The following is a 21,004-nucleotide window of genomic DNA, read 5'->3' as shown; positions in this document are numbered from 1 at the left end:
AGAGAAAGAAAGAGACAGAAGGCAGGAAAGAAAGAGAGAGAAATCCACCTTTCCAATCGTTATGCATGATATTGCTTTGATATTTGTGACTCGTATGAAAAATAAGTCAACAATCACAATGCCAACGGATCGTGAACTATGAATCACAACATTACCTGAAATTGGGTGAATTTCTTCAGTGCTGAAAGTTCCATTTGCCATTCGCCTCAGCGTCACAAGATCTGTAGTTTGTATTCCTGATATGCTGAAGTGTAGCATGTTATCTTATACATGCATCAGCAGTCACACTGACTTTGAAGTTGCTAGCGTGTTAAAAACTGTTACAGAAACTTTTTTTAATTTCGATTCCAGTTCCACAGTGAAAAGTTTGAGACTGAGAGTAATGTCCCTTGGCGATCAAGGGAGGTCACTCAGAATTTTCGTTTCTAGTTATCAAAGGACGTAACGGCAAGTTGTGCTGTCTGCTGATGAGGAAGATTGGGAACTGGCACTGGCAGAACTTTGCAAGAGCACTATGATACACCAACAGAACCAGACTGGACAGTCCAATACTAAGACCGAAGGCGCAAGACATAACTGGACTGGTTTCAAGATTTTTACAAACTTTGAGTGAGTATTCGTATTGCCTATGGAACTTGGAAGATAGATAATTTGAGACTAGATCAGATGTATTTTTTATCTCTTGGAATACATGACTGATGAGACTAAAAAGTTTGCTTTGTTTCTTAGGTGTGTGTGTGTGTGTCACTGTGTGTGTGTCACCGTGTGTGTGTTTAGGTGTTTGCTGTTTTTCTTTATTGTTGTTGTTGCCTGAAATGGTGATTTTAACTAAGAATCCTTTTATGATTCTGTTGTGCATAATAAATAGCTTTTATTCTTTCAGATTTATACCACAAAAAAACTGTCTGCATTTGGTGGGGAGGTGCCTTAACTGGTCAAAAGAAAAGTGAGCTGATTGATGGCATGGCCGTTCATCGCATTTGGATGGGAAAAGGCAAAACCAATTTCCATTCTTCAACAAGCTGAAGGTTTGCATTGGAAAACAGTAAGTGGGTTTTTTAAATGAGTTTTCAATGTAACTGACAGAACAATTTGTTGTGTAATTATTATATAATCAGTTGTGTAATGCTTGCAAAACACACACACACACATGTACACACGCATCCCCCATCCCACCCCACCCCTTTCCACATGTATACATTACATACACATACAAACTCCAATTTGAACTGTACCTGTTTCAGTGGTGGACCTTTCTGGTGACCTGTAATTACTCAACTGTCTGTTGGAACATATTAGGGAAAATAATCTATCAATGTGCTTTTGTAAATTTGTTGGTTAAATCAGAATTACTTTCAATTCTGTTTCCAGTCCTTTGTGCAAATTCGTATTAATTGGACATTATTTCTTTCAGATGAAAAAAATCCTGTCTACAATCGGAGAGAGAGAGGTGGCAATGGGAGGGGGCCACAGTCTGAAGGATGGCTGTACCAAAGCATGCAGTTGGAAGGGGACAACCCATCAAGGTTTACAATTATCAGCTTTGAAAACAGTGAGTACAATTTGGTACATGTATAATTATTGCTTGCAACAGACCCACAACCCACCCACCCCCCCACCCACACACACACACTCATATAAATTCATATATCAACCGTTTCTGTTTCAGTGATGGACTGGTATGATGAACTTTTCTGTCTTTAAGTTTAATAACATTTAGGAAAACATGTTGTCATTCTGTGCTTGTTTTTGTTTGTTTGTGATAAGGCCTAAAAAAAAAATAACCCGACCTACCCTATTTTTTGGGGCCGACCCTATAACTTTTTATTACATTTGTCAAAAAACAACCAAAAAAAACCAAATAAACGAGTGCAGAAAACGCAATGAAAGCGAAAGCGCCCGAGTCGCACACTTATTTCCCTGTCAACTAGGTTTAATTTGTACACGTTAGAAAAAAAAGTTAAAAAAAAAAAAGTGATTGCCTACCTTCCTACCCTATTTTATTTTGGCTATGTTACCGTAACCACACCTATTTTTTTTTTTGCCTAACTGAGAATCCTTGTTCTCATTCCTGTGCACATGACATGTATTTATATTGACTTTTATTCGCTCAGATAACAAACAAGTCTGCAATTGGTGGGAAGGTGTCTGGACTGGTGGGAAGAATGATGAGTTCATTGATGACAGATGATTGTACCAAAGTCATTCAATCAGAAGGGGGGAAAACATCGAAGTTTCCATTGTCTGTGCTGAAAGTTCACACTGTTGACCAGTAAGTGAATTGTTTAACTCAGTGTCGTCTTTTTGACTCACATGCGAAGCAAAAGTGAGTCTATGTACTCACCCGAGTCGTCCGTCCGTCCGTCCGTCCGTCCGGAAAACTTTAACGTTGGATATTTCTTGGACACTATTCAGTCTATCAGTACCAAATTTGGCAAGATGGTGTATGATGACAAGGCCCCAAAAAACATACATAGCATCTTGACCTTGCTTCAAGGTCAAGGTCGCAGGGGCCATAAATGTTGCCTAAAAAACAGCTATTTTTCACATTTTTCCCATTTTCTCTGAAGTTTTTGAGATTGAATACCTCACCTATATATGATATATAGGGCAAAGTAAGCCCCATCTTTTGATACCAGTTTGGTTTACCTTGCTTCAAGGTCAAGGTCACAGGAGCTCTTCAAAGTTGGATTGTATACATATTTTGAAGTGACCTTGACCCTGAACTATGGAAGATAACTGTTTCAAACTTAAAAATTATGTGGGGCACATGTTATGCTTTCATCATGAGACACATTTGGTCACATGTGATCAAGGTCAAGGTCACTTTGACCCTTATGAAATGTGACCAAAATAAGGTAGTGAACCACTAAAAGTGACCATATCTCATGGTAGAAAGAGCCAATAAGCACCATTGTACTTCCTATGTCTTGAATTAACAGCTTTGTGTTGCATGACCTTGGATGACCTTGACCTTGGGTCAAGGTCACATGTATTTTGGTAGGAAAAATGTGTAAAGCAGTTCTTAGTGTATGATGTCATTGCTAGGTTTAGGTCAAGCATGTGAGTCGTATGGGCTTTGCCCTTCTTGTTTACATTTAGTCAAGTTTTGACTAAATGTTTTAACGTAGAGGAGGGAATCGAGACGAGGGTCGTGGTGTATGTGCGTGTGTGTGTGTGTGTCTGTGTGTGTGTAGAACGATTCAGACTAAACTACTGGACCGATCTTTATGAAATTTGACATGAGAGTTCCTGGGAATGATATCCCCATACGTTTTTTTCATTTTTTTGATAAATGTCTTTGATGACGTCATATCCGGCTTTTCGTGAAAGTTGAGGCGGCACTGTCACGCCCTCATTTTTCAACCAAATTGGTTGAAATTTTGGTCAAGTAATCTTCGACGAAGCCCGGACTTCGATATTGCATTTCAGCTTGGTGGCTTAAAAATTAATTAATGACTTTGGTCATTAAAAAACTGAAAATTGTAAAAAAAGAAATTTTTTTATAAAACGATCCAAATTTACATTCATCTTATTCTCCAACATTTGCTGATTCCAAAAAAAAATAAATATGTTATATTTGGATTAAAAACAAGCTCTGAAAATTAAATATATATAACAATTAATATGAAAATTAAATTTTCGAAATCAATTTAAAAACACTTTCATCTTATTCCTTGTCGGTTCCTGATTCCAAAAACATATAGATATGATATGTTTGGATTAAAAACACGCTCAGAAAGTTAAAACGAAGAGAGGTAAAGAAAAGCGTGCTATCCTCCTCAGCGCAACTACTAAACCGCTCTTCTTGTCAATTTCACTGCCTTTGCCGTGAGCGGTGGACTGACGATGCTACGAGTATACGGTCTTGCTGCGTTGAGTTGCGTTCAGTTTCATTCTGTGAGTTCGACAGCTACTTGACTAAATGTATTTTCGCCTTACGCGACTTGTTTTTTCCTGTGGTGCTTAATTTCAATATCAGTTGTGTAATGCTCGCAACATACACACACACACACACACACACACACTCTCTCTCTCTCTCTTTCTCAAATTGGGCTGAGACTTTTGATTTTGCATATATATGTGGACTTGCGCCTGTGTGTGTGTGTGTGTATGCGCGCCTGTGTGTCTGTGTGTGTGTGTGTCTGTGTGTATGTGTGTATACATGGGTGTGTTTCTTAGTACATGTATTGTATGTGTTTGTTACTGCTAATGTGTGTGTATGTGTGTTTGTAAGTGTATGTTTTTGTTAGTGTATGTGTCTGTTGTGTGTGTGTGTGCGTGTGTGTGTGTGTGTGTGTGTGTGTGTGTGTGTGTGTGTGTGTGTGTGTGTGTGTGTGATTTAGTTTGTAATCCCAGCCATTGACTAAGAACCATTTTTCCTTCTCTATCCCAGGTTGGTATCCTGCATAAGATTATGACCACTTCAAAGTCAGGGAGCTGGGACTGGCCACATAGTTCAAACAGAAGTTGAACTCCCTCATCATTACCATCATCATATTCTGTGAGGTGGACTTCACCTACGACCAGAAGTTTGACCAGCGTCAAAGAGCGAGTGCAGGCAGCTGCTAGTGCTACAGGACATCATTGCGCGCCATCTCACTAACAAGATTCAACACCTTTGCTGACCCACAGCTTCTGAATGCTGTGTTTGCAAAGCAGCCCGGCATCAAGCCTTATTTACATGGGTGCCATCATTCAGGACTAACACCAACAGTTCATAAACAAATATTCACTGTGCACACACATGTTTGGCAAAGTGGTGCAGAAAACATGCAGTCTTGCTGCTTGTTAATTTTTATTCATCGATGATTGTTTTTCATCTAGCTACTCCACAAAATATGTTAATATCTTTTGTGATAGCAAGAATCTTAATGAAATGAAGCAGAGCGCTATTTTAAGATCTGAGAAACAAAGGGACGTAATTGCTCTGCTATATGACATGTGCAACAAGAGTAAGTGAGATTATGTGGAAGCAATTTTCTTGGCACCTGTGAGAATAACACGCTTTGGAATGAACAAGAGACTTTACATGCTTGTCACACGTGTATGCATTAATAGCGCTTACATCCCTTTGTTTCTCATATTTTGTGCTACTGACTTGCTTGTATTACTGATTGTGCAAATACTTTGTATTGTTTTCATCTCTGATTTTGTCATTAACAGTGATCGCTGTCGATAATGAGTTTGCACAGCCCTATGGTATTTACCTTGATGAACCCATACCAACGCATTGTGATTGAAATTCTTAATTGCTGATCCTGTTATCGCCTTCTGATGATTTTTTTTATCAAGTTCAAACTAGTCAATGTAGCGTTGCTTCAATGAGATTAAGTCCACACATAATTTTTGTCTGCCCGATTGATAATACTATGCTGTGGTATTTTACTGAGACTGAAAAATGTGTTGTAATATTTTTTTAGTTCACATTTTCATGTTTTAGCAATTGAAGGAATTTAGTATGCATTGTTCAACATTTTAAAAGTGTTACTGTTATCAAATTAGTATTCACTTATTGAATTGGTAAAGACCTCAACAATTTAAATTTTAAATAAAATTTGTGATCTTGAATTTTCTGTGCATTGATTCAAATTTGTATTTGCAAATGTTATTTTAATGTTTTCAGGAGAACGTAAATTTAACGTTTGCATGTTAACGTTAATTTAACGTTTGCATGTGAACGTTAATTTAACGTTTGCATGTGAACGTTAATTTAACGTTTGCATGTGAACGTTAATTTAACGTTTGCATGAGAACGTTTGATTATGGTTTTGTTTTGGTTAATTTTATGTTTGCATGCTAACGTTAAAAAAACGTTAAATAAACGTTAATAAAACGTTTTATTTTGGTTATTTTTATGTTAGCAAAAAACGTTAAAAAAACGTTAAATAAACGTTAATAAAACGTTTCTTTTTGGTTTTATTTTGGTTATTTTTACGTTAGCAATAAACGTTTAAAAAACGTTAAAATAACGTTAATCTAACCGTTATATTATGGTTTGATTTTGGTTTTATTTTGGTTATTTTTATGTTTGCAAAAACGTTAAATTAACGTTAATTTTAACGTTATATTATGGTTAGATTAACGTTAAATTAACGTTAGATTAACGTTAAATGTTAACGTTAATTTAACGTTTTATCACATGAGCAAATTAACGTTAAATTAACGTTAGCGGTAAACGTTAAATTAACGTTTACCGCTAACGTTAATTTAACGTTAATTTAACGTTAGCATGCTAACTGGGACAGTATGGCCTGTAGTGTTGTCCGTGTCCGTACTTGAGCTCCTCTTCCAAGACAAAAAACAAAGGCATTTGACGTGTTTCATTCTGCTAAATGAAAACAATTTGCACATGAGTGTGTATGGAATTACATCCAGGCTAAGAAGATGTGAAACCTGTGTTATTCGTGGACTTGTGATTAGTGCGTATGGTGTTCCAAAGCACAGGTTTCACTGTCGAAGATAAAACTTGTAAATTGATCTTACAAAATGGCGGGCGATGATCAAAGAACATCGTGAGAGACTAGTTTTCTCCGATTTGATTGTTTACCAGACGATAGAGCTATTTTAGATGGAAGCGTATGCCATCTGGTGACAGCTGTTCATTAACCAGTGTGTTCGTAGGAGTGCTTATAATTTCTCTGCAGAAGATCCATGCGTGAAAATCGGTGAAGTCTTTCAGCAAATGTCGCAGTTTGTAAGCGAGTGCTACAGGTGCAAAATCTCAAACAACATATCACGTGAGAGATATGAAACCTGGCTAGCTAGAACCTCCAAGCACCAGTCCACATAAATCAAAAACTACCGCCCACATCAGCCCATTGCTGAACGTCCATCTGAAAAGGGCTGTATTGCAATTCTACGGGGATCTTCCAAATCTTGATCCGGTTGACTCTGGGTGGTTGTAGGATGGGCAGAAAACCGCCTGGAGTAGAACCTACACCAACTGAAGTCATGCTAATTTTGAAGTGTGGCTGTGGAGAAATTTACCATGTGCAACAGCATGCTGTGGTTGCGCAGTCGGTCAATGTGCGTGTGCCATCTTATGTCGATGTCTACTCCTTGGAAATTGCACAAATCCGCACTGGTCATCCATCGTAGTCATCCGCACTGGGTATGTGCAACAGTCACCTTCACCGGTCACCAGCACTGGTCATCTGGATCGGTCATCCACACTGGTCATCATTTGCGGTCATCCGCACTGGTCATCCTTTTGTGATCATCCGCATCGGTCATCCGCACTATTCATCCTTCATGATCATCTGCACTGGTCATCCGCACAGGTCATCCTTCATGATCATCTGTACTGGTCATCTGCACTAGTCATCGTCCATGATAATCTGCACTGGTCATCCGCACTAATCATCCGCACTCGTCATCCGCACTGGTCATGTTTCATGATCATCTGCACTGGACATCCGCACCGGTAATCCGCACTGGTCATCTGCACTGGTCATCCTTCATGGTCATCTGCATAGGTCATCCACACTGGTCATCCGCACTGGCAATTCTCACCGGTCACCCGTACTGGTAATCTACATGACATCCTGCGTAATCATCGGGCGTGGTCATTTATTGGTCATCAGGCATAGTCATCCGCTACCATTTCGGCAATTGAAACGATGTTAAAACATTTAGTCAAAACTTGACTAAATGTAAAAAGGATCGATGGTGGCTGCCCTCAAACTGGAAACTCACTGCATGACCATGTCATCTTGTGTGGTAAACCAGCGTGGTCATCCCGCCTGGTCATCTGGAGTGGTAAACTACACATCATCCTGTGTGGTCATCGGCGAGGTAAAGTGCATACTAACCAGTATCCCTGGTTCGTCGCCATGACCTTTACGTTATGAGATAGAGGTCTTTTGTATATGAGACATGGTACATCAGGTTTAGCCTCTTGACATGACGCCTAATACACCTCCTCGGGGCGTCACTAACTGACACAACACTGTGTATATGGTGTCAATCGCTTGGCGCTGTGACACCTTACAAGGCCTTTTGTCTGATGTATACATTCCTCACATGACTAGATCTTTTTTTTTTAAAAGAGCACAAGATAACTTTAAGTTATTCTGGGTATTACAGCCACTTTTCCAGGATTAAGTTGTTATCTGCTTGCTCACCGACCAAGTCACTCATTGATTCTGGAACCCACCAGGATGGTAGGGTCACTTCAACGACGAGCGCTTCATAAGCTGTCTCCACCTCTGGCGGCTGTGAGCAATTTTTGGGAAGTTGCAAAACATTTCCCAATCCACTCTGTAATGATATTTGTCCCTCTGTTCATTTGTCTTCTCTATCTTCTCTTTCCGCGCACCATACCCTGTAAGATGGTCTTGGAGAGCCCGCCTGTTCTTGTTACATTGCCATACAATCTCAGCTTCGTCTTCTTGACAGTGATCTTTGTAGTGATGCACGTGCTAAGTGATGGTTTTGCAGACATTAAAATATATGACCTTGAAATTGTTTGACCTTGAAAACGTGTGACCTTCAGTGTTGGTGAACGTTTTTATTCATGGCAAGTTTTAAGAAGACATTTCGTCATTTTATCTTCAAAAATAGTATAATCCTTTATCATTTGAATGAACATTTGACATTCATATGACCTTGAAATGCGATGAAGGTCAAGCAAAGTGCAACAGTAATCAAAGCCCACAACACAGTCATATAAGCTTAAACCATTAGCTGTAACTGAAAAAATATATTGCTAAAACTAACTATATCATCCTGCTCCGTTAACCAGTTTTAACGGTCCCTCAACAGACCAGCCATTCGGGTTATAGTGTCTGCTAATCATGTAACTGTTGTTATGCATATTAACTCCCGTTTTATCTCCCGGAAAACATAAATAAATACAGTTCTGCTAGTTTATAGCATGCAGTTTCGACTATTTTGCAGTCTGGAATCCATCTTGTCCGCCATCTTGAATACATCAAAATGCCCAAGGATGACAGAGTGTCATCCGTCGGATCTGTAATCTACAGACATCACAGAGTTCAAAACAGTCAAAACATTCTCCGAGGTATTTTTTGAGGGGTTAAGGTCAAAATCGGGAAATGACGACCTGACTACTACCATTGTCGTTTGATTTAAAGATACCGCCTTCTTTCCACAACCATCAAGCAAACACCACAGATAGAATAAGAGCTGCAGACTTGCCCACTACACGATGGCCTCAGGAGCCAGATCTGGGCGGAGGCGACCACGGTGCAAGGGAAGCTCTATGGCAGTCTGGACGACCTACACAGACTGTACAGCGCACGGCAACATTTGCGCGGAGAACCGGCGTTTCCGTCTGAGTGATCGACAAGAAGAAGAAGAAGAATAAGAGCTTTTTTGACTTGAACATGAATACACAAACAAAAACTAACAGCATGGCTGCTTTCCGGAGCGGGAAACTGTTTTTATTCGTTCACTGAATTCATTCTGCAAGTTAACATACGCGAGAGTCAGTTCTCATGTCACGAAGCGTATGCTGCACACCTGCATGACGATGCGATTTCAATCTCACTTTTACAGACCCGTGTGCGTTTTGCATTGCGTTGGCAGATTGAGGCTTTCACTGAAACCACACAGAGTAAAGCTCCAGGATCTCGCACAGATATAAGGAAGCATTCAGCGAACAGGCTAGATGTTTTAATTAAAGGCCGGGTAGACACGTTAAGTCTATTAGAGTGCAACAGCACACTGCAAATACGAAGATTCAGTTATGTCTGATACCCCAAAAGCGGCGTACTGGCTGCCTAAATGGCGGGGTAAAAACGGTCATACACGTAAACATTCACTCGTGTACACGTTGGAGTTTCAGCCCATGAACACAAAAGAAGACGAAGAAGTTAAGTCTGAAACAGTTGCTGTATTTGTATACCTGTTGTCACACCTTTAAATTCTCTTAATTCGCTAGCTTCAAACGCAAAGTCCCAACATCAAATCAAACGCACCAGGAAAATGTGAATCCAGCAACGATCTCAGACTGGAAACATTTTGTAGTCTTCGTTTGTTCTTCGTGCAAAACGCGCAACTTCTCTATTTCTTATATTTTTTTATATTTTTGTGTATACTAATTTTACCTACACTTTTGCAATCACGTCGAGTTGTTATTTAAATTGATTCGATATAAATGCACTCTGAAGTGCTTAACTTGATGGTTGTGCTTCAGTTTTGAATCTATAAGCCGGTTACGAAAAGAAGATTGCATCGTTACAAAAATAAAATAGCCATTTGAAATAAGTGTCGTTGAAGTACTAATGTTCCAGACTTTCGCCTGAATCAACCTTGATTACAGCATAGCTCTCAAGCCTTAATCATACCTACATTACAGCATAGCTCTCAAGCCTTAATCATACCTACATTACAGCATAGCTCTCAAGCCTTAATCATACCTACATTACAGCATAGCTCTCAAGCCTTAATCATACCTACATTACAGCATAGCTCTCAAGCCTTAATCATACCTACATTACAGCATAGCTCTCAAGCCTTCATCATGCCTACACAAACTGAAAACAGTTAGTTGGTAACAGAATGTTCTGTCCGCAAAGCAAACTTTGAAAACAAAATACTTGTGTTTTGTCAACCATAGATCCATAGCATCTTTATTTTCGGCACGCTTGTGTGCAGGAACAACGCCCGAATCAAATGTACTTTATTTTTCTCACTTTCTTTTGATTTTCTTTGTTTTTACTGCGATTGATCAGTTTAACAATAGTGCCACTTTCATAACTAGAGATTCATGGTGATAACGTGTGTAAACATTCGGATCACTTGCCTCTGTAAAGCATTTTGTCCTGTGAATTTAGTCATGCACATCTTTCATTCAAATAAGAATTGAGTAACATATCATCATCTCCCTTATATCAAGCAACAAGCAATCCCCCCCCCCCCCACCTCCGAAGCAAAAGAAAAGGGATAATTATTCAACTCCATATTACCATCTTCCATCTATTTCTCTGTGCGTGTTGTGTATGTCGTTGTTTTTCTGCTATATTTAGCATACATATTGCTGATTACGTTTACTGACGAATGCAAACGAGCATTCGTTCCAAGGAAGCGAAACAAGCATCTAGGGCGAGGGGGAGGGAGAGCGCCCAACCCATTTACAAGTGAAGCAAGCAAACGAAAAGAAGCGCAAGATGAAAAAGAGCTGACACTGTCTCTTTTCAGACGTAGAAGATCAAACCCAAGGGCAGAGCACTCTTGGGGTAAAGTAGCGGAGGTGATTTATGTGGAGGCATTGTGTGTTGATGGGGAGGTTTCCCCGCCGCCTCATCGTCGCTCTTGTTCACCTGTCGTCGTCGTTGTGGTTTTGGCTCCCCCCCCCCCTCCCCCCCCCCCCCCTTTTCCCTGTTTTCTCCGCCAGTTGTGAGTTTGTGGTGGGGAAGCCAGCAGCTAAAATTCAGACTCAATAACTTCCCGACTGTTACTGTTATTGTGCAATGTTTCTATCGAATAAAAGCTTTCTCAATGATTAAGATCTGACTTATTAGTATCTGTTTATCACTAATCAATCAGAAACAAGCACGTCCGGTCTAAGGGGTTACAATCACAAATGTGTTCATGTATCTTATGAGGTCGTTCCGCCGAGTATGACGTTCTTTTGTCAGCGAGAGCAACAAACAAACAACTGAATACAAACAACTGTATTCGTAGTGTCGGACCAGGTAGCACCGTGAAGCCCGGGGCAAAGTCGTCACGAGTTTTCGGAGAAAAGAACTTCGCGAAGTAGACTTCGGGCTGAATCAAGCGCCGCCTTTACGGAAACTACTTTCTACGGTTGTTTCCATAGTGTGTGTAGCATCGCACGATGGTCAGAACAGAGCGCGGCAGACGCTTAGAGGGCTGTCACACATGCGACTGAGTCGCGCGATTTACCCTGTCACACAGCCGACTAAGTCGTAGAAAACAGCTACGACAAGTCTGCGACTCAGTCTCATGCGATTCCCTCGTAGCTTTGAGGTTTAGAACATGTTCTATTCCTGCGATCCAGTCGTCGGTCAATCGCAGGGGCAGAGCCAACAGAGCCAATCAGAACGCGTTGCTGCGGCCTTGACGCCGTGACGTAAAATAATGGCGGACAGTGGCGTACTGCGTCTCTTCGTCGATTCAAAACTTTTTGGAAGAACAGTTTTTCACTCAGATATAAAAGAGACGTTTTAGGCGTGTACAGCGGTCGGAAAAAATTATTTGCAGCTGTCTGGGAACTCTATTTCTTGCAAAGGCGTAATGCTGAAAGGAAGTTTTCAGAAAGGTAGAGCGACGTTCGAACATTTAGCGTCTGCTCTCGCAAAGCGCGTTTGCCGTGTTCACTCTATGACACATCACTTCCGCCCCGCTCGCGTGGAGTTATCGTTCGCCAGTCGTTCGTCTATCGTTCATCGTGTGACGGGTCAATGGCCTACGATGTGATGTGCGATCGGCCAAAGATTGAATCGCAAGACTGAATCGCAACGACTGAGTCGCCTGTATGACCGAGGCTTTACCGATATGTGTCTGTAGCATCGCACGATGGTCAGAACAGAGCGCGGCAGACGCTTACGAGTGCGGTCAACGGAAAGTGGACCTCGACGAAAGAAACTTGGAGAACCACAACTGGGAGAATAGATGCCAGAAGAGTAGAAGGAGAGCTCGGAAAGAGAAGCGATACATCAGTTTTGCATATCTGTATATATAATATAAATGTGTGACTGCAGTGTGATGTCATGGCCAAGGCAAGAGCAGTTTCGGCTTGTTTGTAACACAGTCGGTTCTGCACATTTTATTCTTCACACCGTTAGAATTTCTTGAAGAGAGAGAGAGAGAGAGAGAGAGAGAGAGAGAGAGAGAGAGAGAGAGAGAGAGAGAGAGAGAGAGAGAGAGAGAGAGAGAGAGAGAGAGAGAGAGAGAGAGAGAGAGAGAGGTTACAAAACCTCAGCCATGATACAAAGGAGAATAAACAAGACTATGTGACATAACAATCATCACCATTGGTTCTGACCACCCACCAATGCTAGGGGCGGAAAGGGTGTGTGTGTGTGTGAAGGGGGAGGGGGCGACAAAAATAAATGAAGGACGTTTCAGCATCTCATCCAACATACGGGGAGCTTGCCAAGAACAGGTAATAACGTAACTATCATCACCATCATCATTTATAATCACACACACACACACACACACACACACACACACACACACACACACACACACACACACACACACACACACACACACACACACACACACACACACACACACACACACACACACACACACACACACACACACACACACACACACACACACACACACACACACACACACACACACACACACACACACACACACACACACACACACACACACACACACACACACACACACACACACACACACACACACACACACACACACACACACACACACACACACACACACACACTGAAAAGGACAGAAAGAAAGCTCATTCCCAAGACCTCATCCAAACGAGTAAAGTATGAGTCTGTTGCCAGCGAAAGGCAATAACGCAACCATCATCACCATCAGCATTTGTAAACTACCGACCACCTTGCTTGAGAGTGAGAGAGAGGGAGGGGGGCGGCTGGTGGTGTAGGGGACGGAGACAGACAGATAGACAGACAGATAGACAGACAGATAGACAGACAGATAGACAGACAGATAGACAGACAGATAGACAGACAGATAGACAGACAGATAGACAGACAGATAGACAGACAGATAGACAGACAGACAGACAGACAGATAGACAGACAGACAGATATACAGACAGACAGATAGTGCCGTAACGAGAAACTGATGTCATTCCATAACCTCATCCAAGATGACAAACCAGTGTTTTGCCAGTAAGAGGCAATACCATAACTATCATCACCAGTTTCATTCGTAATCGCACGCCCAGCTTGATTGGTTCGCCTAGCTCGGTGTTGACACGGAAGAAGGACGAGGTTGAGACAAGACGAGTAAAACAGTTTGTTAGTCGAACAGTACAGCGGGACCCCAATGTTGTATATTATTATTTTATACTTTTATTAAATTCCTCTGCCAGGCGTCATATTTGCGTAAAAAATTGTAACTGTCACTATCTCTTGAAAGTTATCAATCAAGACACAAGACTCACGACTCAAGACTCAACATTATACTGTCCTTATAAAAACAAGGAAAATCGCCATGCTTGGAACTGATTATTCATTGTTATTCTTTCAGGTGCCAAGAGATCTTTTCCGCATAACTCCCACTTACTTTATTGCACATAGTGTATGCATTTAGAGGGCTTACATCCCTTTGTTTGTCAGATCTTTGTACTTATCAAAGGACATTACAAACATCACTGAGTTGTTTGTCAGATCTTTGTACTTATCAAAGGACATTACAAACATCACTGAGTTGTTTGTCAGATCTTTGTACTTATCAAAGGACATTACAAACATCACTGAGTTGTTTGTCAGATCTTTGTACTTATCAAAGGACATTACAAACATCACTGAGTTGTTTATAATCAACACTCTTTCCTCGTCCTTATGAATGCATACAGGAACCTACAATTCGATAGTTATCCTCCTGAACAGTATTGGTAACTGTAATCATACTCTTTATAATCATCAGTCATATTCAATGACATCATCGTGATATTTGAAATGTTCACTTTTGGCACTAACTGAGCGTCATACTCTTCGACTCGGGCAGCCCGTTTGTTCGACACGGCTTACTAGTGCCAAAACCTGGGGTTACCCATTATCACGTGATAATTACTAATTAACGTTGTCAGTTACTGTTTTCAATCGTTAGTTACTCATTTTCACGGGATAATTAGTAATTTTCACGGGAAAATGACTAATTCTTAGTTTTGGCACTAGCAATCCGTCAGGAAGTGAGCCAAAACTAAAAATTAGTAATTAACAGGTGAAAGTTAGTAATTTTCCCGGGAAAATTAGTAATTAACATGTGAAAATGGTAATTATCAAGGGAAAATTAGTAATTTTCCCTTGATAATTACAATTATGAGGTTTTGGCACTAGTAAGCCCTATGACGGCTTACTAGTGCCAAAACCTGGGGTTACCCATTATCACGTGATAATTTCTAATTAACGCTGTCAGTTACTGTTTTCACCTGTTGGTTACTCATTTACACGGGAAAATGACTAATTTTTAGTTTTGGCACTAGCAATCCGTCAGGAAGTGAGCCAAAACTAAAAATTAGTAATTAACAGGTGAAAGTTAGCAATTTTTCCGGGAAAATGAGTAATTTTCCCGGGAAAATTAGTAATAAACACGTACTAATTTTCCCTTGATAATTACAATTATGAGGTTTTGGCACTAGTAAGCCGTCATACGTGTCGCCACTGATCTATCACTGCGAGAAAAGCTCGGCGGTGAAAGCTGAAAGTTTGCTGGGGAATCATCAGCAGGTGTCGACTGAGAGTCATTATTGCTCGCTGAAAAGGAGGGATGTGTGTGTGTGTGTGTGTGTGTGTGTGTGTGTGCGGGCGTGCATGCGTGCGTGCGTGGATGCGTGAGTGCGTTTGTGTGTGCGTGCTTGCGTGTGTGTGTGTGTGTGTGTGTGTGGTAAGTGTTCAGAAGAAAGGATGTTTGTATTTTACGTAAAAGCCTGGCGGTGTCTGTGATCAGAAATTGATGGTTTACGGGAGGCGGAGTGGGTCTAACTTTGTTTTTTAAAGAGTAGATATGTGCGTGAATATGACTGTCTACCTGTCTTGACTATGACTGTCTACCTGTCTTGACTATGACTGTCTACCTGTCTTGACTATGACTGTCTACCTGTCTTGACTATGACTGTCTACCTGTCTAGAATATGACTGTCTACCTGTCTTGACTATGACTGTCTGCCTGTCTTGACTATGACTGTCTACCTGTCTTGAATATGACTGTCTACCTGTCTTGACTATGACTGTCTACCTGTCTTGACTATGACTGTCTACCTGTCTTGACTATGACTGTCTACCTGTCTTGACTATGACTGTCTACCTGTCTTGACTATGACTGTCTACCTGTCTTGACTATGACTGTCTACCTGTCTAGAATATGACTGTCTACCTGTCTTGACTATGACTGTCTGCCTGTCTTGACTATGACTGTCTACCTGTCTTGAATATGACTGTCTGCCTGTCTTGACTATGACTGTCTACCTGTCTTGACTATGACTGTCTACCTGTCTAGACTATGACTGTCTGCCTGTCTTGACTATGACTGTCTACCTGTCTTGACTATGACTGTCTACCTGTCTAGACTATGACTGTCTACCTGTCTAGACTATGACTGTCTGCCTGTCTTGACTATGACTGTCTACCTGTCTTGAATATGACTGTCTACCTGTCTTGAATATCAAAGGGTCATAGTGTGTCCTGCGTGCATCGATTTGGAGAGTGACGTTATTCTGATAGTCGAACCTGTCTACACTCGTGTGAGATCTTTCAGAGTGGTCGTTATGTGCTGCAGGTGATCGCGTTATGTGCAGATGATCGCTTCCGATAAATGGTCTCAAGGACAGGTTCGAGTGTACTTGCAAAAATTATTCACCTGGTTTCTGAATTAAAGCAAAAGGACCACGACCAAACAACCTCCATACAACATACGCTTGCTATGCCCAAACTGTCCGCTCTGGAAACCCTCACATTTCCAGTCAGTCTCGGCATTTTTGAATAAGAATGTAAATAGAAGCTGAAGCGCAAACGTTCTAGTCATTCGCTCAATTTCCTGCCCACATACCTGAGAAAGGCAAAAAGCAGAAAGGTTAAAGATTGAAAAGACGGGAGGGAAATGCCTTATTTACCCGTCTTTCTTCGTGCAAAAATTGACCTGTCAATCAATCATCATGCGCGCTTCTCTTTTGACCAATGGGAAGCGTTGAGAAGGTTAAATGAGTGGTCACCAGTTCCCCCACTCTCAGTGTAACAGGCAGATGATAAAGTGCTCAACCTATCTGGCGAGTACGTACGCCATGCCATCGTTCACGTTCCATGCAGGCGGAGGAATGAAGGAAGTTCTTCCGACTAACTTCACAATATCAAATCCCAGTGAGGTCCACCTATAGATTTATTTCGAATGATGTTCTCTCTTTTCTTATCCGGACTGACGAACGGATCAGCAACCGCACGCTCATACCCAGAAACCTTGAACAAGATGCAGAAGATCTGACTCGGTTTGTTCGTCAGAAATAACACTAAAAACTTACAACAAAACAACAACAACAAAAACAGGAAGAAAAGAGAGAGAGAACGTAGGGGAAAGTCGCTAAACCTGGAACAGTTAAGGAGAAACAGCCGTACCAGACAAAAAAATGGATATTGCAAAGCGTTCTTTATATTGTCACATACTAGACTCTATCAGTAAATAAACGAACCACATACAATAAAATAAAAGTCACGCAACTCATCAGACTGATCATAATAAAAATGTCTGCATTTGTTCCAGGTTGGACGCATGGGTGTGTAAAGTGGAACACTGTGTTGTCAAACTCGGAACACATACAAACACACCCTGACTCTCTTTCTAGCTCTGTCTGTGTCTCACACACACACATATACACCCACACACTCTCATTCACACACAAACAAGCACACATTGCCACACACACAAGATAAATAAATACGGCATAACATTTTGATTAAGCCATTTTATGTAAATGTCTTTTTTTCAACATCATATTTTGATTTTTACCAAGGAAATAACAAATCGGATAACAATTTAAGCCTTAAATGTAAAACAAAAAGATAAATAAGGGCTGGGTCTAAAAAGGACTGAAAAACAAAATCTTAAAAAAAAGAAGGAAAAAAAAGGCAAAGAACCGATTTCGCAGACAATGTCCTTTGTCTTCTACTGTCAGCGCAGTCATCGTGTGATTACTGTGTGCACTTCTGGCACTATAACATATCCTCAGGGGAGTTGGTGCCACACATGAAGCAGTACCACGAAATTTCGCAGCTTCATTTGTTCCCCTCTTCTGTTGACAAATAGATATAAAAGGGCTACCTGCCCAATTGACTAAATGTAAAAAATCATTACGCATAAAGTCTCAAAGCAATTAACTAAGAACAGATTTAAGAACTGATTTTGCAGACACACAAAAATTGCTAAGTACAGATTTCGAAGTCCTTTTGTCCGCTGCTGTCAGCGCAGTCCTCGTGTGCCCACTGTGTGCACCTCTGGCACTGTATCATGTTCTCAGGGGAGTTGGTGCCACACATGAAGCAGTACCAAGTGCTAGAACGCATCGTCGAGAATGTTCTCCTTTTTATATTTAGTCAAGTTTTGACTAAATATTTTAACATCGAGGGGGAATCGAAACGAGGGTCGTGGTGTATGTGCGTGTGTCTGTGTGTGTGTGTGTGTGTGTGTGTGTGTGTGTGTGTAGAGCGATTCAGACTAAACTACTGGACCGATCTTTATGAAATTTGACATGAGAGTTTCTGGGTATGAAATCCCCGAACGTTTTTTTCATTTTTTTGATAAATGTCTTTGATGACGTCATATCCGGCTTTTCGTGAAAGTTGAGGCGGCACTGTCACGCCCTCATTTTTCAACCATATTGGTTGAAATTTTGGTCAAGTAATCTTCGACAAAGCCCGGACTTCGGTATTGCATTTCAGCTTGGTGGCTTAAAAATTAATTAATGACTTTGGTCATTAAAAATCTGAAAATTGTAAAAAAAATATAAAAATGTATAAAACGATCCAAATTTACGTTTATCTTATTCTCCATCATTTGCTGATTCCAAAAACATATAAATATGTTATATTCGGATTAAAAACAAGCTCTGAAAATTAAATATATAAAAATTATTATCAAAATTAAATTGTCCAAATCAATTTAAAAACACTTTCATCTTATTCCTTGTCGGTTCCTGATTCCAAAAGCATATAGATATGATATGTTTGGATTAAAAACACGCTCAGAAAGTTAAAACAAAGAGAGGTACAGAAAAGCGTGCTATCCTTCTTAGCGCAACTACTACCCCGCTCTTCTTGTCAATTTCACTGCCTTTGCCATGAGCGGTGGACTGACGATGCTACGAGTATACGGTCTTGCTGAAAAATGGCATTGCGTTCAGTTTCATTCTGTGAGTTCGACAGCTACTTGACTAAATATTGTATTTTCGCCTTACGCGACTTGTTTCCCTCTGATCAGAAGATATTCCCCTCTTGTTTCTCTGAGCAGAAGATTTTGTAGCTTCATTCTTTCCTCTTTTCTGTTGACCTGCACGCCTTTTTGCAAGTGAAATCTCCAGCTTTTGCTTGTAAGGAGAAGATTGTTTTTTTCGTGATCTCTTCGACGAGCTTGTGGTTGTGCGTTGCAGGACATCAGCAGCAGGTAAGCTTACATTTGCTGCTGACACCAAGCAATCATAATGACCAGAATGTCCATGTACAGTGTACAAAACAACGATGGGGGTGACGTTGGCAAATTTATTTCAGCTTCAAGAATGCTATTGATTAGTTCTTGTTCTATCTCTGGTGTTAATGTAGAAGGTCTTCCTGTGAACTTTACTTCTTCTTTTGCAAATTTGTTTGTTTCCTTCTAAATGACTTTTAAGAGTTGTGACAGTAACACCATATGCTCTTGATGCGCAACGCAAACCCATATCTCCGTTTTTCACTGCCGACAAAGCGCAGCCCATTTCTTCTGGTAACCACCGCCGTTCGGGTCTCATAATACTGTCAAACAAATCAATCAATCATTCAATAAAACTTATAGAAAGGAAAAACACAACAAAACCGAAAAGAGAATTGAATACGTGAATAAAACAGCAGTGTTCTGTTTATTGTTTGATGAGGGTAAGATGGAACAGAATGCGGCAAAGCAGGAACACTGTTCCATGTTTGCCTCTCTTATGTGTTCCATCATTGCCGCCTGGCACCTGCATGGATTTCGCGTTTTTCTGTTGGATACACGTGACGTTTCAAATCTTTTTTTCCGTTCAAGTTATTGCAAATCTATGAAGGTTTATCACAGCAATCAACATTTTACGTGAACGTATATAGATAAAGAGTAATAATACGAATTGTAGACGGTAGAAATAAGAAGAAGGAAGAAAAGTTTAAAAAACGTACCATTTTTTTTGTTTTGCCGCGGTAGTCATTTTTTTTTCTGGAATAATATCAAGGAATGTCACTAGACATTTCTGCAAAACAATTGTTCATGAATTGTTCCCCGTTGATCGCATATTGAGGTGTTCCAAGTTGGCCGACTGTTCCGGGATTGGCGACTTTCCCTTACTTAGACAGAGTTCCCCCGCAGACAAATGACCAATTTAACACAATCTTTCCTGTCGTGTTGCGTTGAAGAAAGCGGCCAGACAATGAGAACATGTATAAGACCAAAACAGCAGCGTAGAACATGGAAGTACTGGCATGCAGCTTTCTCAAGAGTCTGGGAATGTTGACTGCAATCCCTGATACAACGACAAGCCACACACATAGCGTCAATCGCGGTGTTAATGAAGACTACGATTAGGAGAAGTGTACTGTGGTTTTGAGACCGATATATGCCAGTCACCTTTCCTCGCTGACTATCACAACACGTCCTGATGTCAGAAAAGGTCTCAGAAACAGCTATCCCCGCGGGTATCTTATCCCTGTAATCCAGAAAACCTTCCCAATCAGCAATTGTTATCATCGCTCCTTGCTCTATTGGCGTTGATGTGGAAGGCTATATGTCTCTTCAAATGTGACACTTCGTCGAAAGATCGCCCCAGGAATTCACTATCTTTACTCTGTATCTAGCATCAGTTTCAATGCTGTTAGACTTATGTCTTCGTGAGCTTTTTCTTCTTCTTCTTCTTCTTCTTCATCTTCTTCTTCTTCTTTACTATTGTCTCTAGCTTTTGTCTAGAACTTCAGACGTCAGCAGGTGTTAATATTCACACGCCAAGCGTTCTCCGGGCTTTTGGATGATCCTCTGTCATCGGTTATTAACTTGGCATCGTTTGAGATAGTCCTTGCCGACAAATGTGTAAAGGTGTATAAATAAGCTATGTTTGACGCATCATCGACCA

General features: G+C 40.7%; 1 long non-coding RNA gene across 1 annotated transcript; it reads left to right on the top strand.

The window, feature by feature from the left end:
• Nucleotides 1–291: 291 nt before the first annotated feature.
• LOC138959708 (uncharacterized) lies at nucleotides 292–5,571 on the top strand. Its single transcript, XR_011453785.1, has 5 exons — nucleotides 292–609; nucleotides 884–1,045; nucleotides 1,415–1,552; nucleotides 2,115–2,272; nucleotides 4,397–5,571. It is a non-coding gene; the product is annotated as an uncharacterized lncRNA (long non-coding RNA).
• The last annotated feature ends 15,433 nt before the right edge of the window (nucleotides 5,572–21,004 follow it).

This window comes from Littorina saxatilis, linkage group LG1 (assembly GCF_037325665.1).
Source record: "Littorina saxatilis isolate snail1 linkage group LG1, US_GU_Lsax_2.0, whole genome shotgun sequence".
NCBI lineage: Eukaryota > Metazoa > Mollusca > Gastropoda > Littorinimorpha > Littorinidae > Littorina > Littorina saxatilis.
The sequence above is the reverse complement of the archived record's forward strand: the minus strand, read 5'-3'. Positions and strand labels throughout refer to the sequence as shown.